Source organism: Ambystoma mexicanum, chromosome 2q (genome assembly GCF_040938575.1).
Source record: "Ambystoma mexicanum isolate Mex_15411 chromosome 2q, UKY_AmexF1_1, whole genome shotgun sequence".
Taxonomy (NCBI): Eukaryota; Metazoa; Chordata; class Amphibia; order Caudata; family Ambystomatidae; genus Ambystoma; species Ambystoma mexicanum.
The window spans coordinates 1478317280-1478340685 of record NC_090924.1 but is presented as its reverse complement, the minus strand read 5'-3'; the positions used below and the strand labels follow the sequence as shown (position 1 = coordinate 1478340685).

The 23406-nt window shown below is 43.1% G+C and overlaps 1 protein-coding gene across 3 annotated transcripts in view; it reads right to left on the bottom strand.

Annotated features, from left to right (window-relative positions):
* Positions 1 to 23406, bottom strand: part of LOC138570293 (zinc finger protein 850-like) — an 84444-nt gene that overhangs the window by 16901 nt on the left and 44137 nt on the right. Inside the window, exon 3 of one of the 3 annotated variants that reach the window (XM_069649063.1) lies at positions 11153 to 11260. The exons of 1 other annotated variant lie outside the window; for it this stretch is intronic. The gene's annotated coding sequence lies outside the window, so the exon portion shown is untranslated. The remainder of the gene's footprint in view (positions 1 to 11152; positions 11261 to 23406) is intronic. One more of the 3 variants, XM_069649064.1, reaches the window with a different exon arrangement.

Genomic DNA, 23406 nt, shown 5'->3' with positions numbered 1-23406 from the left:
GAGGATCGTCTGCTAGGCGTCCCAACCAAAGAGTGTGACCTGCTGCTCCTGAAAAAAGTTCTTCCTTCAGCCACCAAGGGCAAGATCCCAAACTGTAGCCTGCTGCCGCCTCACCTTGGGGACCCGCCAGTGACACAGTGTCTTGTACACAAAAGGTACTGTCCTGCTCCTAGGTGCTCACCTGGGTGCTTGTTTTGTTGATCTGCACTACTCTTAAACTTCTTGGGACATTTTGGGGTGGACAACTTAACAGTGTTCTCCCAGGCCTAATGATATCGGTCCTTTGGGTAACGTTCAGGGGTTTCACATAAAGTCCCTGAAACATTATTATACCATTGACCTACCTGCAACGTTGGTTTGCTGAACATTTAGAACTTTTAGAACTGGACCGCTTCTGTCTTTCTTTCTTCTGCCCTCCACACACCCTGGTCCCCCAGTGCCTCATGTGACTTTGAGACTCTGATCCCCAGATAGAGTTGGACTTCCTATGAATAAGGCTGTCTACAAAGTTTCTTACCAGTAACTGTGTTGACAGTACAATTGAATGTTGATTATAATGATTTCATAACATATGCTACTCTGACTACTTACCTGTGTTCCATCTACGGTCTACTATTGATACTGGTTAATGAATGCAAAAGTCCAACTGTGCATATCACTGAAAATGTTTTACTTAACTGAAGTGTTATATTATGTGTAGTGTTTGTCTAAGTGTATATTATATATAACGATATTTATATATAAGTACAGAGTGTAAGTGTTTCCTTAACTTAAGGGGTGCCCTGAGGTCTTTGCACTTACCTACAGACCTTCTCCCTCCTAGACCAAGCTTGACTGCTCAAACATTGCTGCCAAACCATTTGGGTAGTTCAGGCCAAATGTAAGAGTTGGTACCTTGTACCCGCCAACCTGGAAGACTTCTAAAGAACTACCACAGGTGGACATTTGTAAAACTCCCTAACAAAAACACACACACAAATACACACACACACACACACACACACACACGCACGCATGCACACATGCATGAAAGCATGCATGCACGCACAGACACACATGCACGCACGCATGCCTGCAGACATGCACGCACACACACGCACACACAGATACATTAAAGTTTTCTGTACAGTTTTGATTTATATTTGTGTTCCACAGGAGCAAACTGGACTTGAGTTCTAGAATTGTGCAATCATTAGGTGTACTATGGTCCACAAAACAAAGCAGTAGGTACATCATTAGATGGGTATAATTGCATGGCAATGCCATTTTATGAAATATCAGCCAAACAGTAACATCACTGGGGATAAAAACGGTTGCAGGCTGCCATATTACTACTAATGTATATTCCAGGCTGTGAGAAAGGTGCATGTATGGGTGACTAACTCCACACACGCGCAAACACAGGATGATTTCACAAAAGCATAGCTAGCATATACACATAGTTTTCATCTGGACACCATCCAAACTCTGTCTGCAAAAATAGATTTATTTTCCTGAAGCATAAGCAGAAGTTGGCCAGGGTTTGACATTGCCAGGAGCTGGGAACTTTTTAGCTCCTGATCATGGCCAAGGGGAACCTGGTTAGCTTGAAACAAACAACTGCCAGTAGCTAATGGCGACTCCTGTGGCATGGGAGGATACAAACCTACCTATGTGATATTAACTGTGTATGTTGGGAATGTACATCGAGGAGAATAAATAACTCAGCGGAGGGACATTTAGAGCAGATTGGATAATATAAAAAGGCCAAAAAGTATGAGTTTGCATCTTGCGCAAAGTTAGATTTTCTGTGCGCCATGTACTAGCTCCTGGTGCCGCAGAAGGAGCCCCTGCCTAACTGATTATGCCGGATACCCAAGGGCTGCTTTTTCCTCCAGGTGAGCACATCCCCATCTCGATCCCTATTGGATGTTATATCATGATCATGATGGTTTACATACGTGTCCCAATGTGTAAACATGCCATTACCTCGAATGACGCATGAGCTGAACAGGCATTCCTCTATACACTTTCCCATAAAACATGCCACTACCTCGAATGACGCATGAGCTGAACAGGCATTCCTCTATACACTTTCCCATAAAACATGCCACTACCTCGAATGACTCATGAGCTGAACAGGCATTCATCTATACACTTTCCCATAAAACATGCCATTACCTCGAATGACTCATGAGCTGAACAGGCATTCCTCTATACACTTTCCCATAAAACATGCCACTACCTCGAATGACGCATGAGCTGAACAGGCATTCCTCTATACACTTTCCCATAAAACATGCCACTACCTCGAATGACTCATGAGCTGAACAGGCATTCCTCTATACACTTTCCCATAAAACATGCCATTACCTCGAATGACTCATGAGCTGAACAGGCATTCCTCTATACACTTTTCCATAAAACATGCCATTACCTCGAATGACGCATGAGCTGAACAGGCATTCCTCTATACACTTTCCCATAAAACATGCCACTACCTCGAATGACGCATGAGCTGAACAGGCATTCCTCTATACACTTTCCCATAAAACATGCCACTACCTCGAATGACGCATGAGCTGAACAGGCATTCCTCTATACACTTTCCCATAAAACATGCCATTACCTCGAATGACTCATGAGCTGAACAGGCATTCCTCTATACACTTTCCCATAAAACATGCCATTACCTCGAATGACGCATGAGCTGAACAGGCATTCCTCTATACACTTTCCCATAAAACATGCCATTACCTCGAATGACGCATGAGCTGAACAGGCATTCCTCTAGACACTTTCCCATAAAACATGCCATTACCTCGAATGACGCATGAGCTGAACAGGCTTTCCTCTATACACTTTCCCATAAAACATGCCATTACCTCAAATGACGCATGAGCTGAACAGGCATTCCTCTATACACTTTCCCATAAAACATGCCATTACCCTGAATGACGCATGAGCTGAACAGGCTTTCCTCTATACACTTTCCCATAAAACATGCCATTACCTCGAATGACGCATGAGCTGAACAGGCTTTCCTCTATACACTTTCCCATAAAACATGCCATTACCTCGAATGACGCATGAGCTGAACAGGCATTCCTCTATACACTTTCCCATAAAACATGCCATTACCTCGAATGACGCATGAGCTGAACAGGCATTCCTCTATACACTTTCCCATAAAACATGCCATTACCTCGAATGACGCATGAGCTGAACAGGCATTCCTCTATACACTTTCCCATAAAACATGCCATTACCTCGAATGACGCATGAGCTGAACAGGCATTCCTCTATACACTTTCCCATAAAACATGCCATTACCTCGAATGACGCATGAGCTGAACAGGCATTCCTCTATACACTTTCCCATAAAACATGCCATTACCTCGAATGACGCATGAGCTGAACAGGCATTCCTCTATACACTTTCCCATAAAACATGCCATTACCTCGAATGACGCATGAGCTGAACAGGCATTCCTCTATACACTTTCCCATAAAACATCCCATTACCTCGAATGACGCATGAGCTGAACAGGCTTTCCTCTATACACTTTCCCATAAAACATGCCATTACCTCGAATGACGCATGAGCTGAACAGGCATTCCTCTATACACTTTCCCATAAAACATGCCACTACCTCGAATGACGCATGAGCTGAACAGGCATTCCTCTATACACTTTCCCATAAAACATGCCATTACCTCGAATGACGCATGAGCTGAACAGGCATTCCTCTATACACTTTCCCATAAAACATGCCATTACCCTGAATGACGCATGAGCTGATTAGGCATTCCTCTATACACTTTCCCATAAAACATGCCACTACCTCGAATGACGCATGAGCTGAACAGGCATTCCTCTATACACTTTCCCATAAAACATGCCATTACCCTGAATGACGCATGAGCTGAACAGGCATTCCTCTATACACTTTCCCATAAAACATGCCATTACCTCGAATGACGCATGAGCTGAACAGGCATTCCTCTATACACTTTCCCATAAAACATGCCACTACCTCGAATGACGCATGAGCTGAACAGGCATTCCTCTATACACTTTCCCATAAAACATGCCATTACCTCGAATGACGCATGAGCTGAACAGGCATTCCTCTATACACTTTCCCATAAAACATGCCATTACCTCGAATGACGCATGAGCTGAACAGGCTTTCCTCTATACACTTTCCCATAAAACATGCCATTACCTCGAATGACGCATGAGCTGAACAGGCATTCCTCTATACACTTTCCCATAAAACATGCCATTACCTCGAATGATGCATGAGCTGAACAGGCATTCCTCTATACACTTTCCCATAAAACATGCCATTACCTCGAATGACGCATGAGCTGAACAGGCTTTCCTCTATACACTTTCCCATAAAACATGCCATTACCCTGAATGACGCATGAGCTGAACAGGCTTTCCTCTATACACTTTCCCATAAAACATGCCACTACCTCGAATGACGCATGAGCTGAACAGGCTTTCCTCTATACACTTTCCCATAAAACATGCCATTACCCTGAATGACGCATGAGCTGAACAGGCTTTCCTCTATACACTTTCCCATAAAACATGTCATTACCTCGACTGACGCATGAGCTGAACAGGCATTCCTCTATACACTTTCCCATAAAACATGCCATTACCTCGAATGACGCATGAGCTGAACAGGCTTTCCTCTATACACTTTCCCATAAAACATGCCATTACCTCGAATGACGCATGAGCTGAACAGGCTTTCCTCTATACACTTTCCCATAAAACATGCCATTACCTCGAATGACGCATGAGCTGAACAGGCATTCCTCTATACACTTTCCCATAAAACATGCCATTACCTCGAATGACGCATGAGCTGAACAGGCTTTCCTCTATACACTTTCCCATAAAACATGCCATTACCTCGAATGACGCATGAGCTGAACAGGCTTTCCTCTATACACTTTCCCATAAAACATGCCATTACCCTGAATGACGCATGAGCTGAACAGGCATTCCTCTATACACTTTCCCATAAAACATGCCATTACCTCGAATGACGCATGAGCTGAACAGGCATTCCTCTATACACTTTCCCATAAAACATGCCATTACCTCGAATGACGCATGAGCTGAACAGGCTTTCCTCTATACACTTTCCCATAAAACATGCCATTACCTCGAATGACGCATGAGCTGAACAGGCTTTCCTCTATACACTTTCCCATAAAACATGCCATTACCTCGAATGACGCATGAGCTGAACAGGCATTCCTCTATACACTTTCCCATAAAACATGCCATTACCTCGAATGACGCATGAGCTGAACAGGCATTCCTCTATACACTTTCCCATAAAACATGCCATTACCTCGAATGACGCATGAGCTGAACAGGCATTCCTCTATACACTTTCCCATAAAACATGCCATTACCTCGAATGACGCATGAGCTGAACAGGCATTCCTCTATACACTTTCCCGTAAAACATGCCATTACCTCGAATGACGCATGAGCTGAACAGGCATTCCTCCATACACTTTCCCATAAAACATCCCATTACCTCGAATGACGCATGAGCTGAACAGGCTTTCCTCTATACACTTTCCCATAAAACATGCCATTACCTCGAATGACGCATGAGCTGAACAGGCATTCCTCTATACACTTTCCCATAAAACATGCCATTACCTCGAATGACGCATGAGCTGAACAGGCTTTCCTCTATACACTTTCCCATAAAACATGCCATTACCTCGAATGACGCATGAGCTGAACAGGCATTCCTCTATACACTTTCCCATAAAACATGCCACTACCTCGAATGACGCATGAGCTGAACAGGCATTCCTCTATACACTTTCCCATAAAACATGCCATTACCTCGAATGACGCATGAGCTGAACAGGCATTCCTCTATACACTTTCCCATAAAACATGCCATTACCCTGAATGACGCATGAGCTGAACAGGCATTCCTCTATACACTTTCCCATAAAACATGCCACTACCTCGAATGACGCATGAGCTGAACAGGCATTCCTCTATACACTTTCCCATAAAACATGCCATTACCCTGAATGACGCATGAGCTGAACAGGCATTCCTCTATACACTTTCCCATAAAACATGCCATTACCTCGAATGACGCATGAGCTGAACAGGCATTCCTCTATACACTTTCCCATAAAACATGCCACTACCTCGAATGACGCATGAGCTGAACAGGCATTCCTCTATACACTTTCCCATAAAACATGCCATTACCTCGAATGACGCATGAGCTGAACAGGCATTCCTCTATACACTTTCCCATAAAACAAGCCATTACCTCGAATGACGCATGAGCTGAACAGGCTTTCCTCTATACACTTTCCCATAAAACATGCCATTACCTCGAATGACGCATGAGCTGAACAGGCATTCCTCTATACACTTTCCCATAAAACATGCCATTACCTCGAATGACGCATGAGCTGAACAGGCATTCCTCTATACACTTTCCCATAAAACATGCCATTACCTCGAATGACGCATGAGCTGAACAGGCATTCCTCTATACACTTTCCCGTAAAACATGCCATTACCTCGAATGACGCATGAGCTGAACAGGCATTCCTCTATACACTTTCCCATAAAACATCCCATTACCTCGAATGACGCATGAGCTGAACAGGCTTTCCTCTATACACTTTCCCATAAAACATGCCATTACCTCGAATGACGCATGAGCTGAACAGGCATTCCTCTATACACTTTCCCATAAAACATGCCATTACCTCGAATGACGCATGAGCTGAACAGGCTTTCCTCTATACACTTTCCCATAAAACATGCCATTACCTCGAATGACGCATGAGCTGAACAGGCATTCCTCTATACACTTTCCCATAAAACATGCCACTACCTCGAATGACGCATGAGCTGAACAGGCATTCCTCTATACACTTTCCCATAAAACATGCCATTACCTCGAATGACGCATGAGCTGAACAGGCATTCCTCTATACACTTTCCCATAAAACATGCCATTACCCTGAATGACGCATGAGCTGAACAGGCATTCCTCTATACACTTTCCCATAAAACATGCCACTACCTCGAATGACGCATGAGCTGAACAGGCATTCCTCTATACACTTTCCCATAAAACATGCCATTACCCTGAATGACGCATGAGCTGAACAGGCATTCCTCTATACACTTTCCCATAAAACATGCCATTACCTCGAATGACGCATGAGCTGAACAGGCATTCCTCTATACACTTTCCCATAAAACATGCCACTACCTCGAATGACGCATGAGCTGAACAGGCATTCCTCTATACACTTTCCCATAAAACATGCCATTACCTCGAATGACGCATGAGCTGAACAGGCATTCCTCTATACACTTTCCCATAAAACAAGCCATTACCTCGAATGACGCATGAGCTGAACAGGCTTTCCTCTATACACTTTCCCATAAAACATGCCATTACCTCGAATGACGCATGAGCTGAACAGGCATTCCTCTATACACTTTCCCATAAAACATGCCATTACCTCGAATGACGCATGAGCTGAACAGGCATTCCTCTATACACTTTCCCATAAAACATGCCATTACCTCGAATGACGCATGAGCTGAACAGGCTTTCCTCTATACACTTTCCCATAAAACATGCCATTACCCTGAATGACGCATGAGCTGAACAGGCTTTCCTCTATACACTTTCCCATAAAACATGCCACTACCTCGAATGACGCATGAGCTGAACAGGCTTTCCTCTATACACTTTCCCATAAAACATGCCATTACCCTGAATGACGCATGAGCTGAACAGGCTTTCCTCTATACACTTTCCCATAAAACATGCCATTACCTCGAATGATGCATGAGCTGAACAGGCATTCCTCTATACACTTTCCCATAAAACATGCCATTACCTCGAATGACGCATGAGCTGAACAGGCTTTCCTCTATACACTTTCCCATAAAACATGCCATTACCTCGAATGACGCATGAGCTGAACAGGCTTTCCTCTATACACTTTCCCATAAAACATGCCATTACCTCGAATGACGCATGAGCTGAACAGGCATTCCTCTATACACTTTCCCATAAAACATGCCATTACCTCGAATGACGCATGAGCTGAACAGGCTTTCCTCTATACACTTTCCCATAAAACATGCCATTACCTCGAATGACGCATGAGCTGAACAGGCTTTCCTCTATACACTTTCCCATAAAACATGCCATTACCCTGAATGACGCATGAGCTGAACAGGCATTCCTCTATACACTTTCCCATAAAACATGCCATTACCTCGAATGACGCATGAGCTGAACAGGCATTCCTCTATACACTTTCCCATAAAACATGCCATTACCTCGAATGACGCATGAGCTGAACAGGCTTTCCTCTATACACTTTCCCATAAAACATGCCATTACCTCGAATGACGCATGAGCTGAACAGGCTTTCCTCTATACACTTTCCCATAAAACATGCCATTACCTCGAATGACGCATGAGCTGAACAGGCTTTCCTCTATACACTTTCCCATAAAACATGCCATTACCTCGAATGACGCATGAGCTGAACAGGCATTCCTCTATACACTTTCCCATAAAACATGCCATTACCTCGAATGACGCATGAGCTGAACAGGCATTCCTCTATACACTTTCCCATAAAACACGCCATTACCTCGAATGACGCATGAGCTGAACAGGCATTCCTCTATACACTTTCCCATAAAACATGCCATTACCTCGAATGACGCATGAGCTGAACAGGCTTTCCTCTATACACTTTCCCTTAAAACATGCCATTACCTCGAATGACGCATGAGCTGAACAGGCATTCCTCTATACACTTTCCCATAAAACATGCCATTACCTCGAATGACGCATGAGCTGAACAGGCATTCCTCTATACACTTTCCCATAAAACATGCCATTACCCTGAATGACGCATGAGCTGAACAGGCATTCCTCTATACACTTTCCCATAAAACATGCCATTACCTCGAATGACGCATGAGCTGAACAGGCATTCCTCTATACACTTTCCCATAAAACATGCCATTACCCTGAATGACGCACGAGCTGAACAGGCATTCCTCTATACACTTTCCCATAAAACATGCCACTACCCTGAATGACGCATGAGCTGAACAGGCATTCCTCTATACACTTTCCCATAAAACATGCCATTACCCTGAATGACGCATGAGCTGAACAGGCATTCCTCTATACACTTTCCCATAAAACATGCCATTACCCTGAATGACGCATGAGCTGAACAGGCATTCCTCTATACACTTTCCCATAAAACATGCCACTACCTCGAATGACGCATGAGCTGAACAGGCATTCCTCTATACACTTTCCCATAAAACATGCCACTACCTCGAATGACGCATGAGCTGAACAGGCATTCCTCTATACACTTTCCCATAAAACATGCCATTACCCTGAATGACGCATGAGCTGAACAGGCATTCCTCTATACACTTTCCCATAAAACATGCCACTACCTCGAATGACGCATGAGCTGAACAGGCATTCCTCTATACACTTTCCCATAAAACATGCCATTACCCTGAATGACGCATGAGCTGAACAGGCATTCCTCTATACACTTTCCCATAAAACATGCCATTACCCTGAATGACGCATGAGCTGAACAGGCATTCCTCTATACACTTTCCCATAAAACATGCCACTACCTCGAATGACGCATGAGCTGAACAGGCATTCCTCTATACACTTTCCCATAAAACATGCCATTACCCTGAATGACGCATGAGCTGAACAGGCATTCCTCTATACACTTTCCCATAAAACATGCCATTACCCTGAATGACGCATGAGCTGAACAGGCATTCCTCTATACACTTTCCCATAAAACATGCCACTACCTCGAATGACGCATGAGCTGAACAGGCATTCCTCTATACACTTTTGCATAATTTTCATTTTGCAAGCCTGCCTAAACAAATACTTATGCACTCGGGGTTATTCCTAAACTCAGGTAGTTTCAAATTGGACATGTCTTCACATGTCTGACCCAATGCAAAGCTCTTCCACCCTCTTGATTTAATGTGTCTACCAGGGCTCCCTTACAGTTAATCAGCTGGGAGTCAAACCTAGTGGAAGACTAGTTTCAGAGCTGCTTCAGCGTCCACACTAGTAATACCCAACTCTCTCCATACTGGCAACGTTGGTGTGTTTGTGGGAAGGGCCATTATATATTTTAAAGAAATGTTTCACTCACACCGATTTGGGAATGGACAATGACAGCACACCTCTCTTCCATAGAGAGCTGCCCATCCTGCTTGCACTGTAACTGCTCTATAACCATAGTGTATTGCCAATGTACAGCCAACAGAACTTAGACACAACTTAAAGAGGAGCATCAACTTGTAAAGCCTTAATGTTGATAGGAATATCTTTGAAATAATCGTGGTCTCACCCCTTTCAGCTCTGGGAAGCAACACAGGCCCACTTTTCTTATGAGTACAGACTTCTGCTTGAACAGGTACAATCTAGAACCTTGGTCAAGAGCGCTGGTTCCTTCTTGAAATCCTGTCTGCAGATTACAGTTGCCTCTATTCCCGTCCATCTAGGCCTCCATACTAAGCAAGAGTACCCTGCCATATATGTTCCTTACTTCATCAAATAAGGAGATTGGATGATAACTGCCCGGGTTTTCTCTAGGACCCTACTTACACCAACACTATCTAAACTGCAGTCCAAGACACAGGCACCTGCCACAATGCGCTAATTCTGCTCAAAGGTAAGCCAAGGTCTGTGGCCCATACTGTCCTTGCAGTCACCTAGCCTTTGTGTAACCTGAATTATAAAGGCTAGTTGATACTCTGTGCCGTTCATTCATTCAGGGAAGGTTGGACGGACAAGGCATGGAAGCGTCAGCTGTTGCCAGAGACTGCACTAGTCCGCCTCAGGGAAGGACTATTCCTGCTGATCACAGTGCAGAAACCCTTAAACCAGGGACGTCATTTGGGGGCCCCCAGGGTTCGCAGATGCAACCTGGTTGGCCTCCCTTGCTACCCCTGCAGTCTCCCTCGCTACCCCTGTAAACACATGTATTTTAATTAAATGGAAGCTTCTGGGCACACCCAGTATGGGGGGAGGGCAGTCCTCACCCATTAGGTTGATGGCTGGAATTGCTCAGTAAGTTGACATGTGGCACGTATCACATTCTCCTCCTGCTTCCTTGCGGCTCATATACAGGAACCAGGGAGCTTTCGCTGCTTTTTAAAAAAAAAATTATTTAAAGTTGTGTTTAGTTTTAGAAAAACTTTTACAACATTGTCATTCTCAAATACAATACAAAATTAAAAGAAATCAGAGATAAATAAGAACAATCACTGTAAATTTTCAAATTAATTTCGAAAAATATCTTTTCGTTCCATTGTTAAAATGATATTCGTCAACCAACAATTTACCTAATTCAAATTTTTCTTTTCCAACTTAAAATCAAAGTTGGAAACATGAAATTTTATAAAAACAAATCATTTTATACAGCTTTTGTGCAATATTTCAACCTCCAGTGAATAGAATTTAATTTTGAATTGATAGGGCATTTTCAATTTTCCCCAAGAAGCGTACTAAAGATAGTATCAAAGACAAGCTCCCTCCATACATACATCTTTCCCAAAAGGAAGATTTAGAGATGTCACTATCATTCGGACCATAGATCCCCAAGTAATTAATTCTGTCATCTTCAAAATAGATACAATCAACCACCAGATGTTTCAGGATTTCAACCGTTCCACAGTCACAGAAGCGACAATTCAGATTATTTAGTGCATGATCGTTTTTTTTTCCAATGTTGGATTCTCTCAAGTGTATGACACTGATTCAGTTTGAACCACATGTATACTTGACGTATCGTTCTAGATGGACATTGGGAAAGATAAGATGGTCTCAGCTCTCTCTTCCTTGGTCTTTTCGCATATTCTAAATATGTCATATATTTATTATTGTAATCCAGAGTTGCAAACCAATCACGATCGTATAGATTGCGCTTGACTTTTGGCAATTGCAAGGTAAGGTCTAGAATAGAGCAATCAATATTGTCTAGAATGCTTTTCATTTCAGTATCAAATTGTTCCAAGGATTTAAGATTTCGGGTGGTAAGTATCCCATTTAGATCAAAAATAGAGAATTATGACAAGGTGCTTTGATATCTTCATATCTTGACAATTTCCGCCATGACCATCTCGCTGCTAAAGCTGACAAACACATTTCATGTCTAATGATTGAATTTGGGACCGATGTAGATAATCCCAAATTGTGTTTCCATAGATTGCCCTGTATTTGATTTAGGGTTGTTCCCATATCCAGGAGGCACATATCCAATCCATATAAAAAGATTGGTTCCAGTTTCAGCAAGTAAAAGTCAATAAGCAGTATTAGAGAGAATTCACAATATTTTCCGAGTATCACCTTCATCATGGATGCCAAAGGGCGGACCTTTACATTCAAGTGTGATTCCCAAATATTTGGGAATATTGATCACTTAAGGGGTAGCCAAGATAACTAAGTGATTTTGCACATTCTATTCAATTTCCATCCAGTTGCCAAGTATATGATTTAATTTTTTTTATAGTTGCGAAAGATGACAATTTGCGATTTAGAAGAGTTTGGCAACAGGTTATGTAATGCAGCGAATTTGGAAAATTGATTCAATTTCAATTGAAGCCCACTAGGGGTTCGATCAATCAATAAGATGTCATCTGCAAAACATAGCCATGATATTTTTAAGTCCCCAAGTTTCACAGGATACATGCCAGTCTCTTTCCATAGCTTATCCATATCGCAAAGATATGAATTAAACAATGTGGCAGCCAAATTGCAGCCCTGTTTAACCCCGGTTTCGGTTTCAATGGGAATTGTGAGAGCACCATCTCTGTTTATTCTAATTTGAAAGATTGTACGATTATGTAGCAAAGCAATCAATTGCACCATCCTTTTAGGAAAACCCAAATTTAACAATTTGGTCCATAGTGCTTCTCTTATGACTGTGTCGAATGCACTACTCAGATCCAGTGCTGCCATATACACTGCACCAGTATCAGGAATTTTAGATTGCGCAAGAATACGTGAAATAATAAGTGCATTTAAGGTGGAACCCATGTTCTTGCGAAGTCCAGTTTGAAATTTTGAGTAGATGTTCTTTGTCTCTATAAAAGTTTGTAGGTGCTGCAGTAGAATGATGGAAAATACTTTTTCAGAGGCATCTATAAGCGCTATAGGTCTAACGTTGGAAGGAAACTTTGGGTTCACTTTCTTGTATATTGGTATAATAATGGCGTTTTGCCATGACCTTGGGATTATATTGGTCGCCAGAATGTGGCAGAATTTGGTATGGAGAATGGCACCCCAAAAGTAAGGGTCATCTTTTAGGATGCAAGCAGGCAAGCCATCAGGCCCGGCCGCCTTTGATGGATTTAGTTTTTTGATTGCATCAATGATTTCATCGAAAGAGAAGAATATACATTCATTACATTCAAGGGATATTATTCCAGAGTCAAAGTGTTGGAATTGAGGAGGAAGACTGTACTTATTTTTAATGTATTCCTGCCATATAGATGCTGCAATCGGGGACCCTAAGTCGTGCGCAGTGACCCCATTTTTGTTGTTCAATATTGCCCAAATATTTCTAGTATTTTTTGTAATAATATGCTTCATCATTTTTTGATTTGCATGTAGATGTGAGTTCATTTTTATGGTTTTTAGCATGTGGCTATATTTCAATTTTATCAATTTCTTGGCATCGTAATAGTTGGAATAGTTTAGTGACAACCACCTTAGTGCTCTTAGCAAATGATTTTTTTCCCCGTTTCATTTTGGCAATTTCAAGAATATATCCACTAGAAGCATTTGACTTATACAATGCGGTTCTTTGCGTGAGATATTCTATATGTACTTTAATTATGTGAGTGTTCCATTCTTCTCTCATGTGAACCTTTATGGACCCATTTTGAGAGTGTAGCACGCTGATTACATCTCTGTCTACCAGGTAGGATAGTTCTCTACACATTTTCGAATGCCAACCCACCGAGGTCTGCGCACGATGAAGGGTCACCAATCCCAATGCTGCTTCTATGTTTAAGGTTGCCAATTCGCATCTAACGCTGATACTAATCGGATTATGATCACTTAGTGTATCTTCAATAATTAGCACATTGTTGACCATAGTGATTAGTGAGGTAGAAACAAAAACGTAGTCTAGTTACGAAGTTAGAGGCCCTCTCGACCAGGTCCCTCTACGAGGGCCAGCTTCGTAGTTTACCACTTGTATATTTCATTCCTTAAAGTAGGTTACCCAGCGCTTCCCCATGGTAATTGTAGAACTATTTGGAGAGATTTGTTGGTTTTTGTGAGCAGACATAGCTGATGAACATACAGCATTAAAATCGCCCCCAAAAATGATCATATAGTTTGGATTGCGAATCATTGCTTCTTCTAGTACGTCATCCATGGTATCAAATGCGGCATCTATGGAGGTGTTTCCGGGGTTAAAATAAACACATAGAACTAAGAACACACAAGTCGACAGACCACTTGAAAATAATTCAACAGCCAACCTTGGATTTATGATTCATACCATTGTTAGCAAGAATCGCAGTTCCCCCATAGGGACGACCGGTTAAACCCTTGACTGCTGGCAAACAAAAGGTTGAGAACCCATCAATATTGATCTCACCGATACACATAGTTTCCTGTATTAATGATATCGTCGGTGAGCCCATTTTTGCGTAACTTGAAGGCCATTACTCTAAATTCTTTTGCCACAAAAGTTCCAAGATAATATTTTACAACCCTCTTGAATAGAGTCGATAACAGCAAATGTCTATGGTTTGTTTTGTTTATTTGAGAATTCAAAGATGGAGGTCATTAGAGGGGCTAGCCATGTTATGTTGGAAGTTGCCCCCACCATTTCAGAAATTTTAGCTATAAGGTCAGCAGTTTGAGCAGGGACAGCCTGAGGGTTAGTTAATGATGCCCCAGTTGGTTCATCTAGTTTGGGAACTTCATTTAGGAACACATCTGCCTCCTCAATAGTCCTAAATAGACATAATGTTAGACCACGGGATGCAAAGTCTTCCCTATGTTCCCACAATAACCTGAGTATTATTACAGATTATGGTGCACAGGTCATTCTTAGGTTATTGTGATTAGCCAACCTTAGCCACTCAATATCGTTTGAGTGAAGGGTCCTCAGCTGAGGACTACCCTTAAAAATGTTAAACAGAAATGATCTGTTCAATCTCTGTTTACCATTGATAGACTCATCGCTAGACCAACCCAAAATATACCTCATGTCTCTATTGAAAGAGTATTCAGTTTCATCTTGTTCAGAACTGACACGGGATTGGGACATCCTGTCCTTGATGGCCTTAGTGCCTTCCACTCCATTTCCCTCTGCTTCGTACACCCCCGCACACTCATTATTTACAATACCAAGGTCAGGTTGCATGCCTTGAGTTTCTGTGTGAACTGGGGCTGCAGAATTAATCATGTTACTTTTGGATTAGATTTAACATTCTGGGGACAAATATTTTTTTGTTTAGGTACTGCACCCATGTTAGATATGGGGCTATCTTCCCTCACCAAGGTCTTTCCAGTGTTTTTTTTTTTCAGCAAGGGGGTAAAAGGTCGATAAGCGAACTTGTGTCAGCGGTCCTGCATTTGCATGTTCACCCTCCTCCTACCCATCTCGAGATCTCATATATTGTTAACCTTTTTTTGTTTTTGTTTCGTGCCGTGTCCCACTGGGTGCACCCATATTTAAGACAACTTGGAGTCGTCATTCAGTTGGGTCAGGTCAATCCTTGGCTCATTTGAAGATCCCATAGATGAGTCAAAAGCTAAACCAACATTTAATTCTTCATCATTTTTCTCGCAATTTATATTTTTTTTGTTGTTTTTCTTAGTAGCATTTTTATTATCAGACATTACTTGTGCACTACAATTATTTTCTTAAATTTTATTTTCCCTTTTTAGGGCCCTGACATGAGCACGCTTCATTTTTCGAGACAAGTAAATCGTCTGCTTTCCTTCTGGAACATTATCCTCACACCCACTATTCATTTCTTCATCCGTTTCACTCAATTTGGCCAAATGTGAGGCAATTTGAGAGTCACCTCTTATTTGTTCCGCTTCTGCTTCCTTGATAACATTCACGAGCGGAGATGGACTATTGGGTGGTACCTCCTCTGAAGTTGCCATAGAGCCGATTGCATCAGCATATTCGCTTAGTTTCCCACCGCCATATTTGAAGTCTAAATGCTGTCTTGTCAGAAAGCAAAACACATCGTCCAGTTTCAGGCAGTTTTCCTTAACTACAGCCATAATTTCAGTTGTTGCTGAAGGCTCTTTGGAAGACACACCTCCTGTAGGCCTTCCGCAACAGCTCTAGCATAAGTACGTGGATCATGAGTCATTAAAAGAGCAGGATCAGTTGTTTGAGTGTGTTGATTCCTACCCCTCTGTTCAGTGGAAGTTAGTGCTTTTAGTAAGCGTGCATCGACTAGAACCTGTCTCTCTGAATGTCCAGCTGCTTGGGTCAACAGAATGCCCTCAATTTTAGATATTTTATTAGATAGGGCCATCTTCCCTTCCTTAAGAGAGGTAATGTGCATGTGGGTTAGATCGTGGCCCTTATCTAATAGATTTAGTAAAGATCTAATCACGGGAAAGTTAGAAAAGTCTTCATCTTCTATTTGACCCTGAAGCCGGGGTTCAGCAATTTTATCTGATAAGAGCCAACCCTTTCCTCACGACACATGTCTTCATCAAAAGTTTTATTCATATGGGGGTCAGGATCAAAATTCACCCCTTTACCAGTGGTCCCATTGTTAGTTATGGGAGAGCTACATGAGGGTCTCAGTGATCTTTCGCAATGATGTTTATCAAGCCCTCCAAAAGAGTGAATAGAATTTCCCTCTTGTATGTTATGTAGACATATTCTTTCAACTTCAGAAGGTAAGAATACCCATTCGCTTACGAGTGCAGGAGCCATGAAGGAAACATCCAAGATGGTGTTTGGTAGTACAGACTGAGTGTCAATGGGATTTAAAGTTTGTGGTTAAGCTCAGGCTCATTTTGAAGTGTTTTGAAGTTAGGATTTATTTTATACATGACTTTACTCGCGTCAATGTCATCAGTGGAATCATTAGGCATGCAAAAAGGAAGTTGCTGATTTGTGGCATCATTGGGTTCAGTAGCCAGTGATTGCATGCTGTATGGAATATTCTTTATATCAGTAGTGCGATCATCGTACACCGATACCTGTAGTGCAATGGTGTTCAATTCTGAACCAGAGTCATGTAGTAAAACAGGATTTGTTGCGTTCAACCCTGTTTGTGTATTACCACCAGCAAGACTTTTGCCACTGCGCAGGCTGCCACCCATTTTTCAAAATCTTGTTTACTTATAATAAGTTGCTAGTTAATTGGTACAACAAAGTCGCCCAGATACTTACGTTTGTATAAATATATCTAGGTGCCTAGTTCAACAATACCCAATGCAACACATCTACAACAGCCTGAGAATTTTAGGCGTTCTAAAACAGAGAAAAAGGTAGAAAATGGGCAGATTAATAATTCAGCAAGACAAAACAAAGCAATTAGATGCAAAAAACTGTTACTTGTGTTTAGTATGATGTACCAAGCGCTCCTACCCAAACACATATAGCTTCACCTACACCCTGCCGACCCGCCGAACAGCCAAGCACACTTAGACACACTTCGGTGCGCGCTCGGTGCGCGTGCCTGTGTGTTTTGAATCAAGTTAGCTCCAATCGGTGCGGGCAGTGGGCGGGGCTTGCGGCGGGGTCATGGCCAGGGTCTGAAAAAGAAAAGAGGCATCAGAAACGCGTAGTGTAGTAAGGTGGAAGACGGGTAAAAGACAGTAGCTAGCCGTGCACGAAGTTATAGGCACGATAGTTCCCACTTGGGGGATTTCACTGTTGACAAAAGTACCTGGTGTCCAATAGGAAGCAAAATGGTCCAGTGAATGAATGAATATAAACTTCCTCTTGCCGACTGCTGTTAATCCGAGCAGGTCCAGCCAAACAGCCCAGCACACTTAGACACACTTCAGTGGGCACGCGGTGCGCTTGCCTGTGTGTTTTGAATCAAGTTAGCTCCAATCAGTGTGGGAAGTGGCTGGGGCTTGCGGCGGGGTTTTTGCCAGGGTCTGGTGTCCAATAGGAAGCAAAATGGTCCAGTGAATGAATCTAGCAGTGTGCCGCACGTCAGAGCGCGGTACGGCTTCAATATAAACTTCCTCTTGCCGAGTGCTGTTAATCCGAGCAGGTTTGAAGAGCAGGTCCAGCCAAACAGCACAGCATACTTAGACACACTTCGGTGTGTCTCCCGGCTTCCTGGTTCCTGTTTGTGAGCAGTACGGAGGAGCCGAGGGTGGCCTGGAGTGATGGACCAAAGCTGGAAAAACAGGTAAGAAGGCTTTTTTTATTTTTGTATGTGATGTTTATTTTGCATGGGTGAAGTGCATGTCAGATGTAAGTGCTCTGTGTCAGTGAGTGGTGGGTGAATGAGAAGAAATGTCCTAGTGTGTGTATTTGAATGTTCGGTGCGAATATGTGCCTGTGTGGAGAATGCAGTGAGAGTGGATGTAAGAGAAGGTGTACAATTATAATTGTTCTTTTATAATGCGCTTAATACCAGAGAATGGTTTCTAAGTGTGGCATCGGGATTCTAACTGTTGCGTGCATTGTCTTGATTTCCAAGACAAATGTGTTGCCCCTGAGCTTTCCCCCCTCCCGGTATGAGTAAGTGACTGGTGGGTGCATGTGTAGGTATGTGATAGTGTGTTTTTGAATGATCTGGGTGGAAACACAGGTGTTAGATGCATCTGAAAGTCGTGTGACATCACTTCTTGTGATATCACTCAGGGTGGGGTCAAATGACATCACTTCCTGTGATGTCATCCGAGGATGTGTGATGTCACTTCTGCTACCCCTGCATTTTGGTGAGATGACACCCCTACCTTAAACTACATCTATGACATCACCTGCCATGCCCCCTGACATCAACAGTAGGAGGGAGTAATACAGAAGCGTCCATGTGACACTACGTGTCCTAGTCTAGGGCTTTGATGTTCTACTTAAGGGCAGCATACTGGGCATTCGGCTTGAGGCGTTCTCTAAAGGGTGGTTCGCAAAGGGGCATTACAATAAATGTTCTCACTGCCTCTTTGAGCTGTGTTGAGTCAGGGTTGGTTCTGGCATTTGTTTTCCTTCAAAGAAAATCATCGCATTTGCAGGTAAGATAACTTGTAATCAAGCCATCAACATCAAGCTCTATGTAAACCTAATCAACACAAACATGTGTAGCCTGTTCCCAATCGAAAGAGCCACTATGGGACTTTTAAATGTCAGGTGAGAGAAAGGTTCCTCCGTGGGACAACGGAGGGCAGGGCTCAGGGCACACTTTTGGACAATGTAATTGTCAATAAGTTAATTCTAAAGAAAACAAAATAGTATCAATGATTCAACTCTCTATTTAAAGAGAGATTTGATTTTTACTCAATAGTGCAGTGCAAAGTTTCAACAATAACATTCAGTGCAAACAAATATTTTACATTTTAAAAAATTGTTGAAAATATGTGACAAATATTACAACATAACATGTCATTCACTGAAATTAAATCAAGGATAGATGGATGAAAAACAATAATGTATTGAATGTTCAGTGTTGCTCAGTGTCCAATGCAATTCAATACTTGAAAGCACAAGATATCTCAATGGGAGCCACACTTCAGTTCTTGGCGAGAGCAATTCCCTCTCATGGCAGTCTCCTATCGGTTTACTATGTGTTTCGGGCTCTTGTGCCCTTCATCAGGTAAAGATAGCTCGTAAGATAGTTCAGTTCAGTTCTGCAAGTAAGGCAGTTTCAGTGCTGTGGTTCGGTCGGAACCACGATTGTCTTGTGTCGAGAAGATGGTTGGCTTCTAAGAAGTGTTGGACTTTGGAATAGGCAATATGATCCGGTATTTTGAGCACAAAGGGTACAGTGGTGATGGGGCGGTAGTTGGTGGGTAGAGAAGGATCAATGGAGGATTTTCTTAGGAGTGGGGTGATCCAGGCAGATTTCATGCATTTTGGAACAATGCATGTCTTAAAGGAAGCATTTACAAAGTCAGGAATGATTTGAGATATCACAGGCGCACACAGTTTTACAATGTGCGGTGGACAATCGTCACCTTTGCAGTTTGAGGGTATGAGGGATAAGATAGACTTCAAGACATGCTCTTTAGAGACTTTGGAGAAGGAGAAGTGTGTAATATCAGAGTGATGGAGAATGGGCTGAGAGAGGGGGTAATGGCAAGGATGGGCACTTTGGAGCCAAGTTAGATTTTTTGGGCATTATTTTTGTTGCAAAGAAGGTCACTTTTGTTGGCGAGGGCATCCTGAATGGTAGTAAAGCAATCTTTGTCATCCCAAACAGAGTTGGACCTGGCAGGGTTCTCAAGTTCTCGTAGGATGGAGAACAGCTATTTTGAGTCATAGCTAGCATTAGCAACCCTGGTATTGTAGGAGTTAGTCTTGTGGGAGAAGACCCATTTGTATTGGTCTTGGCGGCTGTGGCAAAGTTGGTGTGGTTGGCTTGGGAGGGATTTTTCCAGTACAGGTGCTCAAGGGATCTCTTGGTTCGGCGAAGGGCACCAAGATCATCTATGGGGTATCCTCCTTGGCATCTGCCTGAAAAATGTATTTTTTCTACGTTAAAAGATGTTGCCTACATGTAGTTTCATCAGATGGCAAGGAGGATACCCATCGTGGAGCAGATGTTTCGTCACATGTGTTTACACTATTTAGGTAAAGATTGTATGCAGTACCCTTTGGATGCACTACAACAACCTTAGCCTCCTGGCAATAGGGACCCAACCTTTGGTATAAGTGTACTACACAGGTTGGTAGTGTGGCTGAGCAGCCAGGCTTATCTCAGGAAGGGTCAATGTGAGCAGTGGGGTGGTTACACAGAGGTACACAGGGACAATTATCCAAATAAACACTTACAAGGTTTATTGATTAAACAATTATTAATTTATTCATCAGTCATTTGAATAAGCCTTCTTCAGAGGGAGAAATAAACAACAACACACAAATACCTCCAAAATACACACTCTTAATTTCTAAATCAGATGATACCCATTGGGGTTGGCACACAGACACTTCCTACACCCTCAGGTGACTTAAATAGCTAGGACACTGTGGACATTAATATATTACTGTTGGTATTTAGAATAGTACTGAGATGAGTGTCAAAGAAACGGGTTATCAGAACAAACAAGAGATCACAAATATCCTTCAGTAGGCAAATACGTTTGTACCCCCAATGCAGAATAAGTTAACCCCTTCCTGGAAGGATAGGTGCAACACAATGTCAGAGGAGAGAAAAGTAATTCATTGAACTAGGCTAGGCCAATGTCAATTGTAGTACAAGTCTATGTGAGCTGAAGCACTTCTTGCAGGTAAGTAAGAAAAGTTTTGCACAATGTTTTAGAAGTCTTTGAAGAAAAAGAAGAATCAATGTAGGGCCACAAACTGTTAGACTTGTGAGTAGTAGAAGATGCAAGCAACTCTACAACAAGAGGTACATTCTCTTAGAATGTACAGTACCTTTCGTTAGAAGAAAAATGCAGCAGATGACTTCTGTTCCTGTGCAGTTCTGCAGATCCTGGTGTTACTGGGCCTCAGTCGTGGGGACAAGAGGGAGGACTTCTGGGGACTCCTGCACTACAATGGGATGGTCACTGACAGCAAACGGCAATCTTCAAACAAGTGGCACTTCAGTGTTTCAGCTCCTTGCGTCTACCGCAAATAGCAACAATGCGGTTTCTGGCTGTCGAGATGGACTTTCCTTGCATCTGGGGTCCATGACTCTGTTTAGGTGGCTCAGGCTCGGTCAGTCCTGCTTCCTGGGAGTCCAGAGGATCTTCCTGGAGCTCTTGGCCAGTTTAAAAGCAACACACACAAACTGGTGTTCCTCTCCCTGGCTCTTTGGTTCCAGCAGCGACTGCAGTGGAAATTCGAGAGGATGTCCAGGTGGCTTACTTTGGAGTTGATTGGTCCCACCAACTCAAGGGGAGAAGTAATCCTTGCAGGGCTTATCTAGTTATGATATGATATGATATGATATGGCATTTGTAACGCGCCTATACACAAGTGTTTCAAGGCGCGACGAGACAGGGAGGGGGGAACAAGGGGAAGACAGACAACGATCCTACTAGGCCAGGTGTCATTCAGATCGTGCAAGTGCAGGGGTAGGAGGAAGGGAAAAAGTGCAAGGGGAGGGGGCGGGGGGAAGTGCAGTACAAAGTAAGTAGAATAAAAAAAAATAAATAAATAGGGCCAGCTGGTGGCAAGTGCAAGGTAAGTGCACACAAGTGCTGGGAAGGGGGGCTGTAGGGATACAGAGACAGTCTCGCAGTGCAGGGGTTGCCAGGGAGGCAGTGCAAGTGGAGAGTGGCTGGGCCCAGGACCGAGGTCGGTGAGAGTGGCCCAGTTGCAGATTCAGTGCAGTTTCAGTGAAGAATTTAGCAGGGGAGAGGGAGAGAGAAAGCAGAAGCAAAGAGGAAGGTTTTGGGGTGCTTCTGGAACCGGAGATGGTTCTCCTCAAGTTTCAGGGAGGCAGGAAGGCTGTTCCAGAGGGAGGCCCCTGCCGCGGAGAGAGATCTACCCCCAGCTCGTTGCTTCGAGAAGCGGCTGACCCTGAGGGAGTTGGAGACGGATGAGCGAAGGGCTCGGGAAGGAAGATATTTAGGAAGAGAGAGTTGAAGGTATTTAGGCCCCAGGCCCCAGAAGGCCTTGTGGACAATGCAGAGGGTTTTGAACTTAATCCTCGCAGCCACTGGGAGCCAGTGCAGAGATTTCAGTCCTGGAGAGATACGGTCCCTGGGCTTGAGGCCAAGGACAAGTCTCGCAGTTCTGTTCTGGATGAGTTGCAGAGGGCGGAGAGTGGAGGCAGGCAGATTAAGATAGAGGCTGTTACAGTAGTCCAGCTTCGAGAGAACCAGGGCTCGGGAGACAGTGAGCTTCTGGGGGAAGGAGAGGAAGGGAAGAATACCTCTGAGGAGGTGCAGCTGGTAGTGTGACCTCTTAGAGACGTCAGATATATGAGGAGAGAAGGGGAGTGTGGAGTCGAAATTGAGGCAAATTCAGAACTTCAGCACAGCAGCAGGGCTTCACCAGACAAACCAATGGTCCAGGAGTTGCAGCAGGGTTTTATAGTGTTTCCATCGAAAAAAAAGTAATGAAATACCAAACCATCTAATCGACAGCATAGAATGCCAAAGCATCGACAGCCCATAGAGAAAAAAAAAGAAACAACAATTCCGTCAAAACTAACGCATCAACAAT